The sequence below is a fragment of the Odocoileus virginianus genome, chromosome 5, assembly GCF_023699985.2.
Source record: "Odocoileus virginianus isolate 20LAN1187 ecotype Illinois chromosome 5, Ovbor_1.2, whole genome shotgun sequence".
Taxonomy (NCBI): domain Eukaryota; kingdom Metazoa; phylum Chordata; class Mammalia; order Artiodactyla; family Cervidae; genus Odocoileus; species Odocoileus virginianus.
Window position 1 is genome coordinate 92165299 of NC_069678.1, and position 17112 is coordinate 92182410.

At 47.7% G+C, this 17112-nt stretch overlaps 1 protein-coding gene across 5 annotated transcripts in view; it reads left to right on the forward strand.

The window, feature by feature from the left end:
* Positions 1–17112, forward strand: part of CSMD2 (CUB and Sushi multiple domains 2) — a 697019-nt gene that overhangs the window by 510758 nt on the left and 169149 nt on the right. The window lies entirely within an intron of this gene.

Consider the following 17112-nt stretch of genomic DNA (forward strand, 5'->3'; position numbering starts at 1 on the left):
CAGGGGATTCGTCACCAGCATCCTTACCAGTCCGCCAGCCACTGGCCGGCCCTGCCTACCTCACCTGAAGGCCCTGGTGATCAACAGTCATCGCTGTGACCCCAGGCTCAGGCCAGGGCCCGTGGAAAGCCTGAAAAGGCCAGCCTCAGCGTCACAGGGCTGCAATCCAAGTTCACACGGGGCACTGGCGGAGGTGACACTGTGACCACACAGTAGCTGAGGGCACAGGCTTGAATCCCAGCGCTGCCCTTTACCGTTTGTAGGACTTTGGGTAAGTCTCTTCTCCTTTCCTTCTGGGGTTATATGGACTATAATACTGGCTTCTTGGGATAAAAAACCTAAATTAGCCATTGTAGGCCATGTACTCAGCCCAGGGCCTGGAACATAGTGAATATTTAACCATGGGTCTATGATGGTAGTAAGAGTCTGCTTACTACTGCAGTATCACCCCACATTGCTTCCCTTCCTCAATCTGAGTTTTCACATCTGTAAAATGGTGACAAAAATGCTTGTGCTTCAGGACTGTGGAGGGAATAGTTACAAAAGTCCAGCATGCTGTCAGGCACTTTGTACATATTCTCTCAAAATATAGCATCCTTTCCACATCCGTGCCTAATAGGAATTGCATACTGGAGTCCGAAAGAGGAGATGCGCGTGTACATGGTGAGAGGTGGTGGAAGGAGGGGGCAGGGATTGAACGCAGAATAAGAGGCCAGAGCCTGGAAATGGTCCCGCCCTGGACGTGGTGACACTGCAGTAAGTTGTGTCGGGTGGGGAGGAGGGGGTCCAGTAGCGAAGGAGGAAGGTTGGCAGGACAGAGGGCCTACTAGGCAGGAGAGGTGACCGGACGGTGGGCGGACTCAAGGAGCTGGGCACGGGTCCACATGGCCAGAGCATCACCCAGGACTTGGGTGGAGGGGTGGGCTGCGGAGGAGGATGAGGCTGGTCCATGGGTGCTGTGATCCGTGGTCTCATTCTGGCAGCTTGTGGAAGAGGGGACAGATGGGGGCTGGGAGCCCAGTGAGGAGGAGGCTGGCTCTCTCCAGAGTGTCACTGGGGCGAGGAGTCCTGAACCCCGCCAGTGGCGATGGGATGGAGAAGAAGGGACAAGTTCAGGGGACTTTCATTAAGGAGTTGCACCAGCCAGTCTCACTCTTCTCAAGAAATATGGAAATTGAGGTTTCTTCTGCTTCCTCATTTTTCGTTGTGTAGCATACAATATGTAAAATAGAAAAATCGAAAGAACAGTATGCTGAGCACCTCCAACCCTGTCACCTGGATTCAGCTGCTGTGAATATTCCACCATATTTGCTCTTTTTTCTTTCCTTTCCGTCCTCGTTTTTGCTTTTGCTGAATCACACGAAGATAATTGTAGACATCCTGATGCTTCCTAAGTACTGGGCCGTGCCTCTCCTCCATGATACCGTAGCCTGAGCCTCCCAGGACACGCAGTGCTGGCTGCCAGGTGTCACGGTTTAGGAGGAGGCTGCGAGGACAGCGGAGAGATCGTGGACTGTCTGGCAGGGAGCGCTCCAGAAATCAGTGATGGGCTTTCTGGGCAGACGTGACCACTGCTGTCACTCAGAGGAATAGCGGGCGTGGGCTGGGCTGGGAGGAAGACCAGAGGATCCTTTACTAGCTCTCAGAAAGAGAGAATCCCAATAAACAGGAAATAATCTCTCCAGAGACAGCAGGAACTCTAGAGGGGGCCTGCTGGGGGGGGGGAGTGTCAGGACACTGAGGTGGGGAATGGCGGGGAAAGGATGAGCGTGACCTCAGTCCCCATTGGAAAGGCTCCTTGGTGCTTCACAGCCTCAAAGGAGAAGAGAAGAGAAGGGCTTCCCAGCTGCTCTGAGAGCGGCTGAAAGCTGGAGACAGAGCAGTCCCCTTCCTCCTGCGGTCCCTCCACCCAGCCTGCCGTCCCAGCCAGGCTTCTGCAGCATCCTCCGCACCTGAACCCACGCCCGGTCTGCCCCTCGCCCCCTCTCTCCTTCACTGACCCCACACCCTGCCACCTCTCCCTGGAACCACCAGCAGCCAAGTTAAGGGAATTCATAGCCAGACCACCTTTAGACGGACACAGACAGCCCCTTTGGCATCTGTGCCCTTATTCAGAGGAAGATGTCCTCATTATTATTATCTTTTAGGGGAGCTGGGCTGGGTGTTCACTGTGGCACGTGGGTGTCTCTTGTTCTTGCTGCCTGGGCTTTGGAGTGTGCAGGCTGAGCAGCTGAGGTTCACTGGCTTAGTTGTGGTTTGTGGAATCTTAGTTCAACCAGGGATTGGATGCCGTCCGCTGCCCTGGAAGGTGAGTTCCTAACCACTGGACCACCAGGGAAGTCCCAAGGCTTCATTATTATTTTTTAAGTGAAAATATCTTTATAGAATTTTTATATATAAAAAAGAGATACTTTATTTTTTAAGATTTTTTTAATGTGGGCCATTCTGTAAAGTCTTTATTGAGTTTGTTACAACATTCTCTCTGTTTTATGTTTTGGTTTTCTGGCCATGAGTCTTGTGGGATCTTAGCTCAAGGGGTTGAACCTGAACCCCCTGCATTGGAAGGCAAAGTCTTAAACACTGGACAGCCAGGGAAGTCCCAAACTAATCATTTTTTAAAATTATAAAGAAGTTTATAGAGTAAGAATCAGAAGTCCCCATCATCGTACTCCATTCTCTGCACACCCTTCATAAGAGAGCCACTGAGATCCACTTGTTTGACTTCCTCTTTTAGGCATTTTGTATGCTGGTGTATACAGAAAGCAAAGGCAATAATCGTGCTTGCTAAAACAAGATCACCTCTTCGAGTAGCTCAGTAGCTTGCTTTTTGTTTTACCATTTACCCACATATCATCATCTTATTATGTCAATATGTATAGATCCACCCCATCCTGGTTGATGGTTACAGGGAATTCCATTGTCTGTAGAACCATAATTTATTTAACTCCTTTCCTATTGATAAAGTGGATATTTTCACTTTCTTACTCCAGTAAACACCCTTACACATGAATCTTTGAACAGTTGTCCAATTAGTTCCTTAGGATAGGTTCTCAGAAGGCAAATGTTTATGCATGACCTCAGATTTCCCTCTAGCTATTACAGTAATGTATACATCTACCAGAAGCCTGCTTCCCCGCTCTTCATCACTTGATGTTGTCTATCCTGACAGTGTTTACCTGTTTGATGGACAAAATGGTACTTAATTGTTTCTGCTGCTTCAAGTTCTTTGTATATTTTTCTTTGAGCAAGTTTTTTTTCATATAGACTATTCATCTGGGTTTGTGTCTGGTCTATAATTTTAGTTCAGGTTTCTTTTTAACCTGAGTATGTAAGAATGTTTCAAAGTTATTAAGTTACACATTTTGTATGATTTTGTAAATCAATTCCCCTTTTACTACATTGTGCCCTTGTTACTTTTTGAATTTTTTTTCTTATTTGTGTTCTGTGTATATTTGAAGAAAGGGAAAAGAAAGAAACCCTTTAAAAGAAAGGATTTTATACATTTCTCTTACATCCTATGTATTATGCTTTCTTTCAAACAAAATATGCAATGCTTTTTTTATTGTTTTCTTTTGTTTTTAACTCTTCCTATTGTTAGCTGATTTGATTTAATTGGCTCTGTTTCTCCTCTAGTGATTTGATAGATCTATATCCCATTTTCATTCTGCCAGTGATCTTGTGTTTCCATTAATTCTGTTTTCAACAGTATTTATTCTGTTATTCCTGCCTCTTTATTTTGGAAATCTTGTTTTTGTTTCCATCTTTATTTCAAGAAAACTGCACTTTCTGTTTTCAGATTGCTCTTGACAGCCCACTTTTGTTTTTATCAGTGTATTGTCATCTTGCATCTCTCTGAGAACATTATTTATGTTTTGTTTTACAACGGCTCCTGTTTTTCCTTCATCAGCTGCATTCTGCAGTTGGGCCATCTGGGCTGGTCGTTCAGCTGCGTTCCTTGGAAGAGCTGATTATCTTTATGTCCCAGTTGTCCTCCCAGTCATCTTGCATTCTGTATCAAGTTGCAGCGGAAAGCCAGACTCGGCCACCACACTACCTCTCTTTACTCACGCTGTAGCTTGTGAGGTTCTTCAAGTGGGCACCCTGCGCCTCAGTTCTCTTATCTGTAACTCAGCAATTAAAATAGCACCTACCACCTAAGGTTCCTCTGGGAATGAAGTGAGCTAATGTATCTGAACACTTAGAGGAGTGTCTGGGACGAAACTCCCAAATGTGGAGAATCCCCTCCCTGGACTGGTAGGTGGTTGTTCTTTCGACCCAGGTGGCCTCCCAGAGCACAACATGTGGTAGGTCACCCCTGAGAGTCGCAGATGGCAGGTGCCGTGCTATTGATGGGAGTGGGTGTCACGCAGGTTTTCCCTTGGGTGTGCCAGCTGGGAGGGGATGCGGCCAGCCCATGAGGCTGTCCCTGGGGCTCAGACAGAGGCCTGCCGGTGCCTCTCCTCACCCTGCCCCTGCCTCGACCAAGAGCTGGAGGTGACTGGAGGAATCTGTGGTCGCCTTACCCCAGCAAGCTGGGCGAAGAGAGTCCCTTTCTGGGAGTGCCCAGGAGGAACTACACCCTGTAGGTGGCCACAGGGATTCATGGTCAGGCTGACCCAAGCAGGAAAGTGGGCCCTTCCTGGATGTGCACAAGAGTGGGCTGGTAGTCAATACCCTGCCCTTGAACACAGGAAAGGGTTGGGGGAGGCATTTGACAAAGTGTTTCTCCCTGAGAGCCAAGAACGGGATAGGCTGGCTGATGAACTCTGTCCAGGCCTGGCAGCTAACAGCAGGAGAGAAGACCTGTGAGCTATGACCTTCAGTACCTAGAACGTGGAAATTTCAGCCCAGGTGGGTGGGACCTCTTCTCAGATTGCAATGTTGGGCTCCAGTTTTTCTTTTTATAGTCAGTGGACCAGCTCAGACGGCAACTGGAGGGGGAGGCAAAACCTTTTTGCTCCTGATCCTCCCCTCTACTTAACATGTCTCCAGTATCATCAGCATACTAGGTTCTGGATCAGTTATGATTGTCCCTGTTTTATAGGTGGCATCACCGAGGCCCAGGAGTGACGACTCTCTCACAGTGACCCAGTGATACAGGTTTCAAGCCCATTCTGTCTGGTCCTAGTCTACCATTCTGACCCTGGATTAGTTCCATTTAGCATACCAGGACATTAAGTATCTTCTCTGTGCCACAGACTGTGTGATGCCATGCAGTGGGAAACACAAAGACCAGACAACAGCCAGTTCTTGTCTGCTGGGGGCTCTCATTCTAATGGGGAATCAGGCAAATAAACAGGTACCTCCAAGACAAGGCAGGTGCTGTAATTAACTGCAAGTCAAGATCAGTAATGGAGAAAAGAAAGACAAGCAGAGCTTGCCTGGACATGGAGAGGCAAATATTCCAATTGAGGGGAAGGGGAGTGAAGGCATCAACCTAGGGGAAGGTATAAGGAATGTCCACAAAGGAGGAAAGAGCACTCGATTGATGCAGATGGATGTGGGGAGATAAAGTTGTGTGGGCAAAGAGGGCTCTCTGCAGGACCCTGAATGCCAAGAGGAGAACTCTGAATGGCTTTCTCAGTATAATGAGGAGCCGCTGGAATATTTTGAAGACAGTAACAACATTCAGTTCATTTAGAAACTTGGAACATTTACTCAGTGCTGGGCATCCTGCCAGGTGCTGAGGGTATAAATATAAATAAGAAACAGTCTTTTCCCTTGAAGGTCTCGATCTTACAGATAGAAAATTTCTCTGTTAGGAATGGAAATAGAAAAAGTGACTAAAGCTGGCTTCAGCAGATGGGGGTTCACTTTTCTCCTGGATAAAGCATCTGATGGTCCCATCCAGGCCTAGTGCAGTTGCTTAGGATGCCACTGCTTTTCTTTTTGCCCTTGCATCCGTAGGCAATCATTCTCATAGTGACCTAGTCAGCCGCTGCAGCTCCAGGCATTGCGTCTGCTGTTGTTGTTCAGTCGTTCAGTCGTATCCGACTCTTTGCGACCCCATGGACTACAGCCTGCCAGGCTTCCCTGTCCTTCACTATCTCCTAGAGTCTGCTCAGCTTCATGTCCATTGATGATGCTATTGTGTCTGCACTCCAGTCTAAAAGAAGAGGGAAGAGGAAAGAGAGCGAACTTTCTTCTGTGTGCGTGTGCGCACTCATGCGTGCTCAGTCGTGTCTGACTTTGCTACCCACTGGACTGTATGTAGCCCACGAGGCTCCTCTGTTCATGGAATTTTCCAGGCAAGAATACTGGAGTAGGTTGCCATTTCCTACCCCAGGAATCGAACCCTCCTCTGTTGCGTCCCCTGCATCAGCAGGCAGATTCTTTACCTCTGCGCCACCTACAGGTGCCTTCCTACATTCCATTAGTCTGAACTTCCCGTGCCTGGCTGAGGGCAGGTGAAAAATCTATTTTGTTTTGCTTTTACAGTTTTAATGGTAAAGACAGATGAGAGGTTTGGAAATGGAATACATGTAAGCCTACCTATAGTGCCTACTGAGATTCTTGTATAATGAAATAAGTGTTATAGTAGAAGTATGTACAAACACAATAGAAAGCCTTTGCAAGGTCAGTTCATAATTCCAGGTGGCAGCTTGGGGCAAGGTGCTACAGAGAGGAGGTGCTATTCGAGCCACATGTTACAGGACAGTAGCAGTTCACCTTGCAGCATGGAGGTAAAGAGCTTCCAGGCACGTAAAAGAGAGGAAGGGGTGGGTGTACACAGCTGCTTCTGAAAGAGCTCATTGTCTGGTGGTCATGATAGTCTCTCCACTTCAGGAGCCTCAGTGGCAGCAATGCAGAGGATGCATTAGCTGGAGAACCAAGGAGGAACCGAGTGTAATTATCTGAGGGGTCCTGGTTACACTCAGAAGAACTGAGTATGGATTAGGTTGACGCTGAGAGCTCTGTGTGGCTGGCTCTAAGAAGGGAAGGCAGGCGGGGATAAGACACAGTCCTTTGCTGGTATGCTTTCCATAAAGAGATCTGGGGCACTTGGAGGATGGAGGAACTCCTTGTTCCTGGAAGCTCTGATTTCTGTTCTTAATGCCCATTTAGTCATAAAGTTCATATTTGGCTAATAGTGCTAGTTTGTTGATTTTTAACTATGGATGTGCTTCTTAATGACTAATGCCAGGGCAACCCAGAAACTCTGTTCTTGGCTGTTGGTTATGAAGCAGTAGGATTGCTGAGAGAGGGGGCCATGGTTTTGATTACCCAGAACTGCTGCCCAGTGGAGCTTGTCTTCCTGGGAGGATGCTGGACTAGACGAATCATCTGGCTGTGCCTGAAGTCCGGATGCCCCCGCTGCAGTTTCGTATCAATCAGAGAGCAGCAATCCCCCACTGTGGTCAGCATGGCTTCCTTTTACCCAACAAGCAGGCAGCTGGCCCCAAGGAGTCAGAGGCATGAGAAGTCAAGCTTCTGTTCACAACTCTTGCCAGGAATTGTGGCTGCAGGTTTAGCGGCTTCCAGAAGGTTTATTTTCATGTGGTGACAGTAAGTCAGACCTTAAACAGAGAAGGTCCATGTACTCACACTGCAAGAACTGACTTCCTGAAGGAACTGGACAGATAAGCACAAACGCGATGGGGGATTGCTTTGTCAGATTTCCGGTTTCAGCAAACTGAGGAATAATCAAAAGGAGCTCAATAGTGTTTGAAGGAGAGGATGTAGGTAACCTGGTAGGTATAAATGTAGCTTTCAGAATGGTGGTACTCTCTGGCAATTTAGCTTCTCACACGTTACCTCTGGAAAAAGAAACACAAACTACTTCAAATTATCCAAAGATGATAATCCAGCTGAGCTTCACTGAATAGTTGAATTGGCCAGAATACATCAATTTAACTGCCAGTTTACAAGCCCAGAAATGAATTCCAGCATCTCTTAGGAAGAGAATAAACAGTTCAACCAAAGAAATGCAAACCTTGTTGGTGTGCCACATTGGACCAGTGTAAATCTCTCCCTTTCAAAAAAATAAACAAGCACAAATTAAATTGAATTAAAAACTTGTGATACCACTTAACACATACCATTCTTTAAAAAAGAGAACCATTTTCCACTGAAAAGATTTTACCGTAGTAGGAAGAAGAAATTTTAAATGGGTATATAGATAATACTCTATTTGTAGGGGGGGTGCTGTGCTGAATCTTCGTGGCTGTGTACACTTTTCTGTAATTGTAGCAAGCAGGGGCTTCCTTCTAGTTTCGGTGCGTGGGCTTCTCCTTGCAGTGGCTTCTCTCATTGCAGAGCGCAGGCTCTAGGCACATGGGCTCAGTAGTCGTGGCTCCCAGTCTCTAAAGTACAGTCTCCACTGTTGTGGGGCATGGGCTTAGCTGCTCCACGGCATGTGGGATCTTCCCCGATCAGGACTGAACCCACATCTTCTGAATTGGCAGGTGGATTCTTTACCACTGAGCCACCAAGAAAGTCCTAGATCATATTCTTGTTTAAGCATCAGAAATAGGGAAGAGAAGTAGCAGAAAATGGATGGCGAAATGGAGGAGGAAAGCTCCTGAGCTGGAAAGAGAGTGACAGAGACAAGTGAAGAATGAAAAGAAACTAAGTACACAATAAAAAATAAAATTCGTAATCACAGTGTTCGTCTAATAAGAAATAGAGGCATTGAGATAGGAGACAAGCTGGAGAATCTCCCTGAAACTGCAGAGAAAATGGGTGAAGGTGGGGAAGTAATGAAAGAAAAGTTGCTGAATGTGGAAGACAGAGCACCAGTCCAGGCAGCATAAAGGAAGAATAATTAACAAATGGAGCTATTAACAAAAAGGTGCAATAAAACACATCATGATAGCAAACTCCTCTTATCCTTGGTGAATCGTAAGGACTCACTGAGTTCCAGGCAAAATGAGTAAGACACAACTTGATGAAAAATGAAACAGTTCCATTTTTCAAAAAAAAAAAAATAACTACAGGCATTTGACAAAACAGAGCCACACAGGTATGCATGCAATCAGCCCTCACCCTATAAAGCAGCCATTTACAACAAACAGTCAAAACTATTCCAGCCCTCTCCAAGTTTCTTCTCTGTAACATCAAAAGCCAAAGCCTTTGAAGAATCACTGATTCAACTGGGATATAATATGCCCAAGAGCAACAGAAAATTGCCCACCCTAGTTGTTGAAAGAACTTGTAAAGACAAGGCAGCAGATGGCCAAAATTAACAGGTCCTAAATCCTGGAGCCTATAGACATTACCTCATTGGGGAAAAGGATCTGTGCAAGATGTATTTAAATCAAGGGTTTTGAGATGAGGAGATTATCATGGGTTATCTCAATGGGCCCTAGGTGCAATCACATATATCCTTATAAGAAGGGAACAGAGGAGATTTTCATATGCACAGAAAAAAAGGTGATGTGAAGACAGACAGACACAGAGATTGGAATGACGCAGCCTCAAGCCAAGGAATGCTGACAGCCACCAGAAATTGAAAGAAGCAAAGGACAGATTCTCCCCCAGAGACTGGAGGGAGTGCAACCCTGCTGACACCTTGATCTTGGCAGGCTTGCGTGTGTGCTAAGTCGCTTCATCATGACCCCGTGGACTGTAGCCCGCCAGGCTCCTCTGTCCATGGGGATTCTCCAGGCAAGAATGCTGGGGTGGGTTGCCATGCCCTCCTCTAGGGCTCTTCCCAGCGCAGGAGTTGAACCTGAGTTTCATATCTCCTGCATTGGCAAGTGGGTTCTTTACCACTGTCACTACCTGGGAAGCCCTGATTTCAGAATAGAGGTACTGATTTCAGACCTCTGGCTTCCAGAACTGCGAAAGAACAAATTCTCATTAAGTCACCACATTTATGGTACTTTGTTATAGCAGCCACGGGAGAAACTAAAGCAGGTGTGATTTTTGGCCTACAGAGATGTGTAGGGAAAAACTGTACTAAGAATTGAAAACCATGAAAGACGATATTTAATTTGAGTCTCTAGTCCCTGCTTGTATTATTAGTGGTTTGATAGTTGGAGGAAGTCAGAAAGGAAAGGAAAGTCTTTTTAGCTTTTTTGTCTCATGTAAAGGAGAGTGAAATGTTATATTATTTTTCTTCAATTTGATAATTAGAATGCAAGTGTAGGGATAGTTCAGAGGTTAAAGCGTCTGCCTGCAATGCAGGAGACCTGGGTTCGATCCCTGGGTTGGGAAGATCCCCTGGAGAAGGAAATGGCAACCCACTCCAGTATTCCTGGCCTGGAGAATCCCATGGACAGAGGAGCCTGTTGGGCTACAGTCCACGGGGTCGCAAAGAGTCGGACACAACTGAGTGACTTCACTTCACTTCAAAGTAGAATTAAAAACAAAATGTATATTTTGCAAATCACTGAAGGAAGCATGAAAACCAAGACATGTTACCAAGAGAAAAAGGAAATAGCAAGAAAACATAATAAACAACAAGCAAAAAATAGAATGATGGAGATAAACCTGTATTAGTCAGCAGTAACAGTTAGTTGATGTAACAAATAGCCCCCAAATCTCAGTGTTTTGGACTGAGCCCCACCAGTCTTCTGTCCAGGGGATTCTCCAGGCAAAAATGCTGGAGTGAGTTACCATGCCCTTCTCCAGGGGTTCTTCCAGACCCAGGAATCAAACCCAGATCTCCCACATTGCCGGCAGACTCTTTACCAGCTGAGTCACCACGGAAGCCCAATAGTTAGTTGATGTAACAAACAACCCCCAAATCTCAGTGTTTTAACACAATTAAGGTTCATTTTTCACTCACTTCACAATCCCATGCTGGTCTGCCACAGAGAGCAGGGCCCTGGGTATGTGTGGGCAGGGATGCCTCCTCCACAGAGTAACTCAAGGCCCTCGGCTCCTTCCACATGAGAGCCTCACCATCCTCCTGCTGCTAAGTCGCTTCAAACGTGTCCGACTCTGTGCGACCCCATAGACGGCAGCCCACCAGGCTTCCCTGTCCCTGGGATTCTCCAGGCAAGAACATTGGGGTGGGTTGCCATTTCCTTCTCCGATGCATGAACGGAAAAGTGAAAGTGAAGTCGCTCAGTCGTGTCCGACTCTTAGCGACCCCATGGACTGCAGCCCACCAGGCTCCTCCGTCCATGGGATTTTCCAGGAGAGAGTACTGGAGTGGGGTGCCATTGCCTTCACCATCCTCCAGTGCACCCTAAATCTGGCCAACAGAGCAGGGGAAGAGAAGGCATTAGAGAGTGGAACAAATTTGTTTACGAGTCAGCTCTTCCTCCATATCCCACTAACCAGAACACGTTTCCCAGCTCACCTAATTATAAGAGAGGTTGTGCCCAGGAGGAAGAAGAAACAAGAGTCGATGAACACATAACATCACCACTGCTTGAAGAACAAGCATATCGGTTCTGATAATGAGTCTAAATTCCCTTTCGTCTGACCACTGCACAGTGTGAGGTAGGAGGGATGGGAAGAGAAGAGGTGGTCCCTGGAGAGGCCAAGGCTTCGGGAGCTCAGGAGTGGGAGGAGAGAGTGGGAAACGAGTGAAGGATCAACCAAGAGGCAAGGTCGGGTGGGAGAGCAGGGTGTAAGATGGAAGTGCTGAGCTAAGAGTCTGCAAAAGGAGTGGGCGAACTGATGTGTGGGCATCCCAGAGGCCAGCCCCGAGGAGAGGGTACCCAGGAAAAGGAAGCCTCTACAGTTACGTGTGGAGCGTTTGCTGACCAGCCTGTGGGCAGGGAGGGAGCTGTAAGGAGCCATGAGCTGGTCTCACAAGTTAAACTTCCATGTTGAAAGAAAAAGATTCTCAGGCTAGGTAGAGGAGAAGGATGCTGCTAAACAGAAGAAAAATAAAATACGTAAAATTTGAGGCAAAGGACTAGCCTGAAAACACACATAAATAAAGAAGTTGCTATATAACACGGGGAACCCAGACAGGTGCTGCCTACATATAGGGCTTTCCTAGTAGCTCAGTGGTAAAGTATCTGTCTGCTAATGCAGCAGACGTGCAAACACGCACACACACACACACACACACACACATATAGACAATAAAATGTGATAAAATGCTTAGTCCACAATTATGCCAACAGTCGCGGATCTTTATGCACCAAATAACCTAAAAAGATGGAGAAGGAAATGGCAACCCACTCCAGTATTCTTGCCTGGAAAACCCCACAGACAGAGGAGCCTGGTGGGCTATAGTCCAGGGGGTCGCAAAGAGTCGGACACGACTGAGTGACTAACACTTTCACTTAAACCTAACAAGAAAATATAAAGCAATATCTGTCAGGAAAACAGGAAGAAATTGACAATCATAGAAGACTTTAATGCATCTCTCTTAGTGGAGTCAATTAAGTAAATAGAACTAAACGAGTTTGTTTCAGGTGATTTTCCCATTTTTTGATTTTGTGCTATGTATCAGACAATGCTAGGTACTTTATGATAATGATGTGGCCATTTTACAGAGGAGGAAACTGAGGCTCCGCCAGGCCACTCAATTAACTCTCAAGTACTAGCAGTAAATGTCTGAACCCAAGTCTTTGACTCCATAGCTGCTTTGTTAGAGCCTCTTTAGAAAGCAGAGCTTCATTTCATGGAAAACATTTCTTCCAAGAAGGACAAAGACACTTCAGCCCTCAAAGAATCCCTGATGCCTCCAGGGCAGGTTCTGGCTAATGATGGGCAGTCACGGAGCCTTCATGTACAGGGTGATGATGATGAGAGTGGTTCAAGGTTACTTGGCAAGGAAGGGTGAAACCCAAGGCAGTAGCTTAAGTGCTGCGTTTGTGCACAGCCCTGACCTCCCAGAACACCAGTCACTGCAGCTTCTTCAGTGACCTAAACCCCATTCTCTCACTTAGGAAAATAACCAAAGAAGAATCTTTGTGTCTGCTGAAGACCAGCTGGCAGCAGGAAAGGAGGGCCTCTAATTTCGCTCTAGACACCAATGCATGCTTTGGGCTTTGGTCCGTCTTCTCAGTTTTCGCTCTTTGGATGGCACAATGCTTTAATTATTATTGTCTGCTATTATCATCATGGTTTAATTGTTGGTTTGCGGTGTCGTAGCTCAGAGGGGGGCATTTTGTAAAACAAGCATTATTTTCTTATTGTAATTTCCAATGTCACTGAGGATAATTCAAGCTGCATTCTCATTTGGGGCCAGGAGTGATTTCTGACCTCCTTCCCCCTGCAGCAGCTGTTCTTTCTCATGTTGTTTTCCCCTGATGATCTGTTGTTACAACTGTTCTTGGTGCAGCATCCACTGTGTTCAGGCAGTGGTGATGACTTGAAAGCACCCGTAACCCTTTTTGTATCCTGGGGCTAGTCGGAAGGCAAGTGAAATCAACATAAAGATGCGATGATTTTTTTTCAGTCTTTTCTAGTTTATGCATCTTTCTAATATGTGATGGATACAAATGATGGAGGTGGGAAGTACCCAAGAAACGGCCACTGCTTCAAGTTTCCTTCAGAAACTGAGAGCTGAAGACTAGACTCGAGTTTGGCTGTGGACAGCATCTGAGGAGTTTAGCCTCCTACAGTGACAATTCGATGCTCTCCTAGCTTCTGAGATGAAAGTTCTGGCAGTGGTTGAAGCTGAGTGTCGTGAACCTTACCTACAAAGCCCAGGGGGAGTCTTAGTGGAAGACTGGTGGGCAGAGTTAAGGAAGTGAGGGTCAGGTGGGGACACCCTCACCTGGGGACCTGCTGTCAGGACACTGGTGGAAAGTGGGACTCTGTAGAAAGAAACCCCAGAACAGGGTTGGTCCTGCAGTCCTGGCACCCTGGAGTTATAAAAAGAGTGTTAGCCAATCGGAAATGCAGATCGAGCCCCAGAGAGAGAGCAAGCAGAGTTTCCAGGCAGCTCCCAGGGGAATGGGAAAGAGGCCCACAGGGTTGGTGAGCTGAGCTGGTGTCACCTACCAGGAAGGCCCAGGCTGCATGCCAGGCAGACTTAGAACACTGAGACCAACCCAAAGGCCCTCCTCTGTGGGAACAGGGCTCCCAGCTCCCTACCCCCAGCCCTACCCAGCACCACGGAAACTCCTCTCTCCAGGGCCCCAGGGGCCATGCCCGCCTTGCCTTCTTTCGCGGCTGGGACAGTATTGTCCTGCCCTGAGACTGTCTCCTCTCCTGGCTCCCCAGGATGCACCTTTTTCTGGTTTACCTTCTGCCTCCTCCACTCCTCATTCTTAGTCACCTCCATGGGATTCTCTTCCTCTGTTCATCCTTAACGCGCTGCGCCTCCAGGACTCCCTTCCCGGTGGGCGGCTCACACTGCCTGCTCAGTGGGTGGGCTTGTCCTAACCCAGAGCTTCAGGTCTCACCCGCCTGCACTCATGTTCTTGTCTTCCTGAAGAACCTGTGGTGTCCTGGGCGTGCCCATCTTCCCACCCCATCCATGTCCTTGAGCAGTCTCTCCTCTCTGCCTGACCGCCCCCTTTCCTGGTCACAGCCCTTGACAGCTCCTTCATCTGCACACATCCTGTTCATCTCCCAAGACTCAGCATACTTGTTCCCTCTTCCAGGGGCCTTGCCTCACCCCTCGGCCTGAGGTAGGGGCCTTCTCTTTGCCTGTCTGTACCATAGTATTCATCATACCACACTTAGGGGCAGAAACCAGCCATGTTCTTGTCTGTATCACCAGTGCCTGGCATGTGTCCGTACCCAGAACCTGCTATCCGTTGACTGGATGTGTGAATATTGGTCAGAAGACCTGTAGAGCTGTACTTGGAGAGTGTGAGGCCATGGCCGCAGTATCCATGTGTCTCCTGGTTTTAAGCAAAGTCAGCTCTGGCCCAGGATCTACGCAGTTTGGTCCTGACTCTTTGGTGGTGATAGGATGCCAAAGACATAGTTGTGAGATGGGGCTGGATCCAGGGGCTGGATATGGGCAGTAAAACCTGTAGTGAAGTAGGAAGTATCTTCCTTAGCATATAGGATTTAAGCTGCCCCTCATCAAATGATACACACAGCAAGGACTGTGGGTGAGTTTGGCTGAACTGCGGGTGTCCCTGAATGCTGATGAGCCATTCATTCATCAGTTCAACCAAACCAGAAGCTTAGTGTATATTAGGCTTGGTCCTGGGTACTAAGGGTACAGACCTGAAGGAGACACAACACAACAGTTAAGGAACTCAGTAAGACAGGTGGGTAAGACAGGCTGACTGATACACAGGAGCCCGTAGAGGAGCATCTCACCAGACTGGGGCCCCGGGGAGAATATGGAGAAGCCAGTGGAAAAGCTCCCGAACTGGAGGTGAGGTATCTACTAAGACGTGTTAGTCAGATGGTGTATTGGTTTACTAGGGCTGCTGTAACAAACTAAATGACAACAGAAATTTATTTTCTCGCACTTCTAGAGCCTAGAAGTCCAAAACCAAGGAGTGCATCAGGTCACGCTGCATCTGATAGCTCTAGAGAAGGATCTGTGTCATTTCCCAGGTCCTGGTAGTCAGCTGCCAGCAATCCGTGGCCTTCCTTGGCATGTGGACGCATCTCTCTGGTCTCTGCCTCCATCTTCACATGGTGTTCATCCCTGCGTCTCCTCAATGCCTTTGTTTCCAAATCTCTCCCTCTCCTTTCTCTTAGAAAGGCGTCAGGCACTGGACTCAGGACCCACGCTACTCCAGATCTGAACTTGATGACATTTACAAAGACCCTATTTCCAAATAAGGTTATATTCACAGGAACGGGGGTTAGGACTTGAACAGGTCTTTGGTGGGAGACCATGCGAGCCACTGGAGGCGGTGGGCAGCATCTGGGCAGAGGGGGGTCCCCAGAGCCGGAGGAAAAGAAATGCATGAAGACCGAGAGGAAGAGGAGGAGGCAGTTATCCCCCGGGAAACCTGTCCATATTCTATAGGCAAAGGTGAGCGACCGGTCAGACACGCGGTTCAGAAAAATCAGCTGGCCCTGGTGGAGAAGGTGGACTGAAAGGGTAGGAAAGAGTCTGGGTGCAGGAAGACCAATTACTAGCTTGTCTGTGTCTGTCTCTGTAACTCTGTTCTCTCTCTCTCCCAATCATCTTCCTGTCTCACTCTCCCTGTGCTTCTCTTCTCTTTCTCCAAAACCGCTTCAAAGACATCTCCTCCTTGAAGTTTTCCTTGCCTCTCTCAATTAGGAGAAGACAATGAAAGGCCTTTGGTGCCAGACAGACGTGGTTTGAATACCACCTCTGACCCTATGAGCTGTCTGATGCACCCCTGGCCCTCAGCAAGTCATCCCAGTTAACCCCTAGGGACTCTAGTTCCCTCCTCAGCAAGACAGCCAAAAAGAGGCTCCAGTGTACAGGCTTGTCATGAGCATGTCAGACAATATGCACAAAGTACTTGGCACATAGATTTCCAGCACGGGATCAGTTCTCTTCTTCCTCCGGTTATTTCAATGGCACTTTATTTATCCCATGCGCCTAGCAGCTCCTGCATGTATTATTATGTTGTGTGCATCTCTTTCAATAAACAGGGGCAGCCTCCAGGGCAAAGACACAGCCTTCCACGTTTCGGCAGCTCTCGGCCCAGAGCGTGCTGTGCACACCCCTCCCTCTTCCGTGCTGGGTGTTGTGTCTGAGGCCCGAAGAAACAAGTGCACAAAGTGCGCAAGGCGTCAAGATGAAGGATCACCTTCCCACAGCTTGGTGGGCATGGGATCCCCAGACAACTTTCAATATGGAAGAAGCCAGAAGGAGACCGGATGGTCACCTGCAGGGGGGCTGCTTAGGCAAACCCAAATGTCTGCTTGGGTCCAGAAGTACCCTTACCAATGACAACCTCTAATTAGCATTTTATTAGACTTGGTTTCTGCGGGATGAAAAATGTCTTCAATAAGAGTCTTAATACACGCGGTTGGCTTGGCAAAGCCCTGACTGGCTTCGAGGATGTATCATGAAGGAGGTTACTAGCACCCGGAGTAGTCGCTGAGCTCATTTCCCCGCATCTGATGTTGCCCTTACCAGGCTGTTCTTATTCGGCCACAGGAGTGATCTTCAAATGAGAATGGGACCTTGGAAGGCCTCAGCTTAAATCCGTCCATGACATTCCTTCATCCATTGAATAAAATCTACCATTTTCTCTAACCCACAGGCCCCAGCAGACCTGGCCTCTGCCTGCCTCTCCTGGGCCAGGGACAGCCTCGGTGGCCTTCCTGCTGCTCTGATGCTCCAAGCGGCTCCCCTTT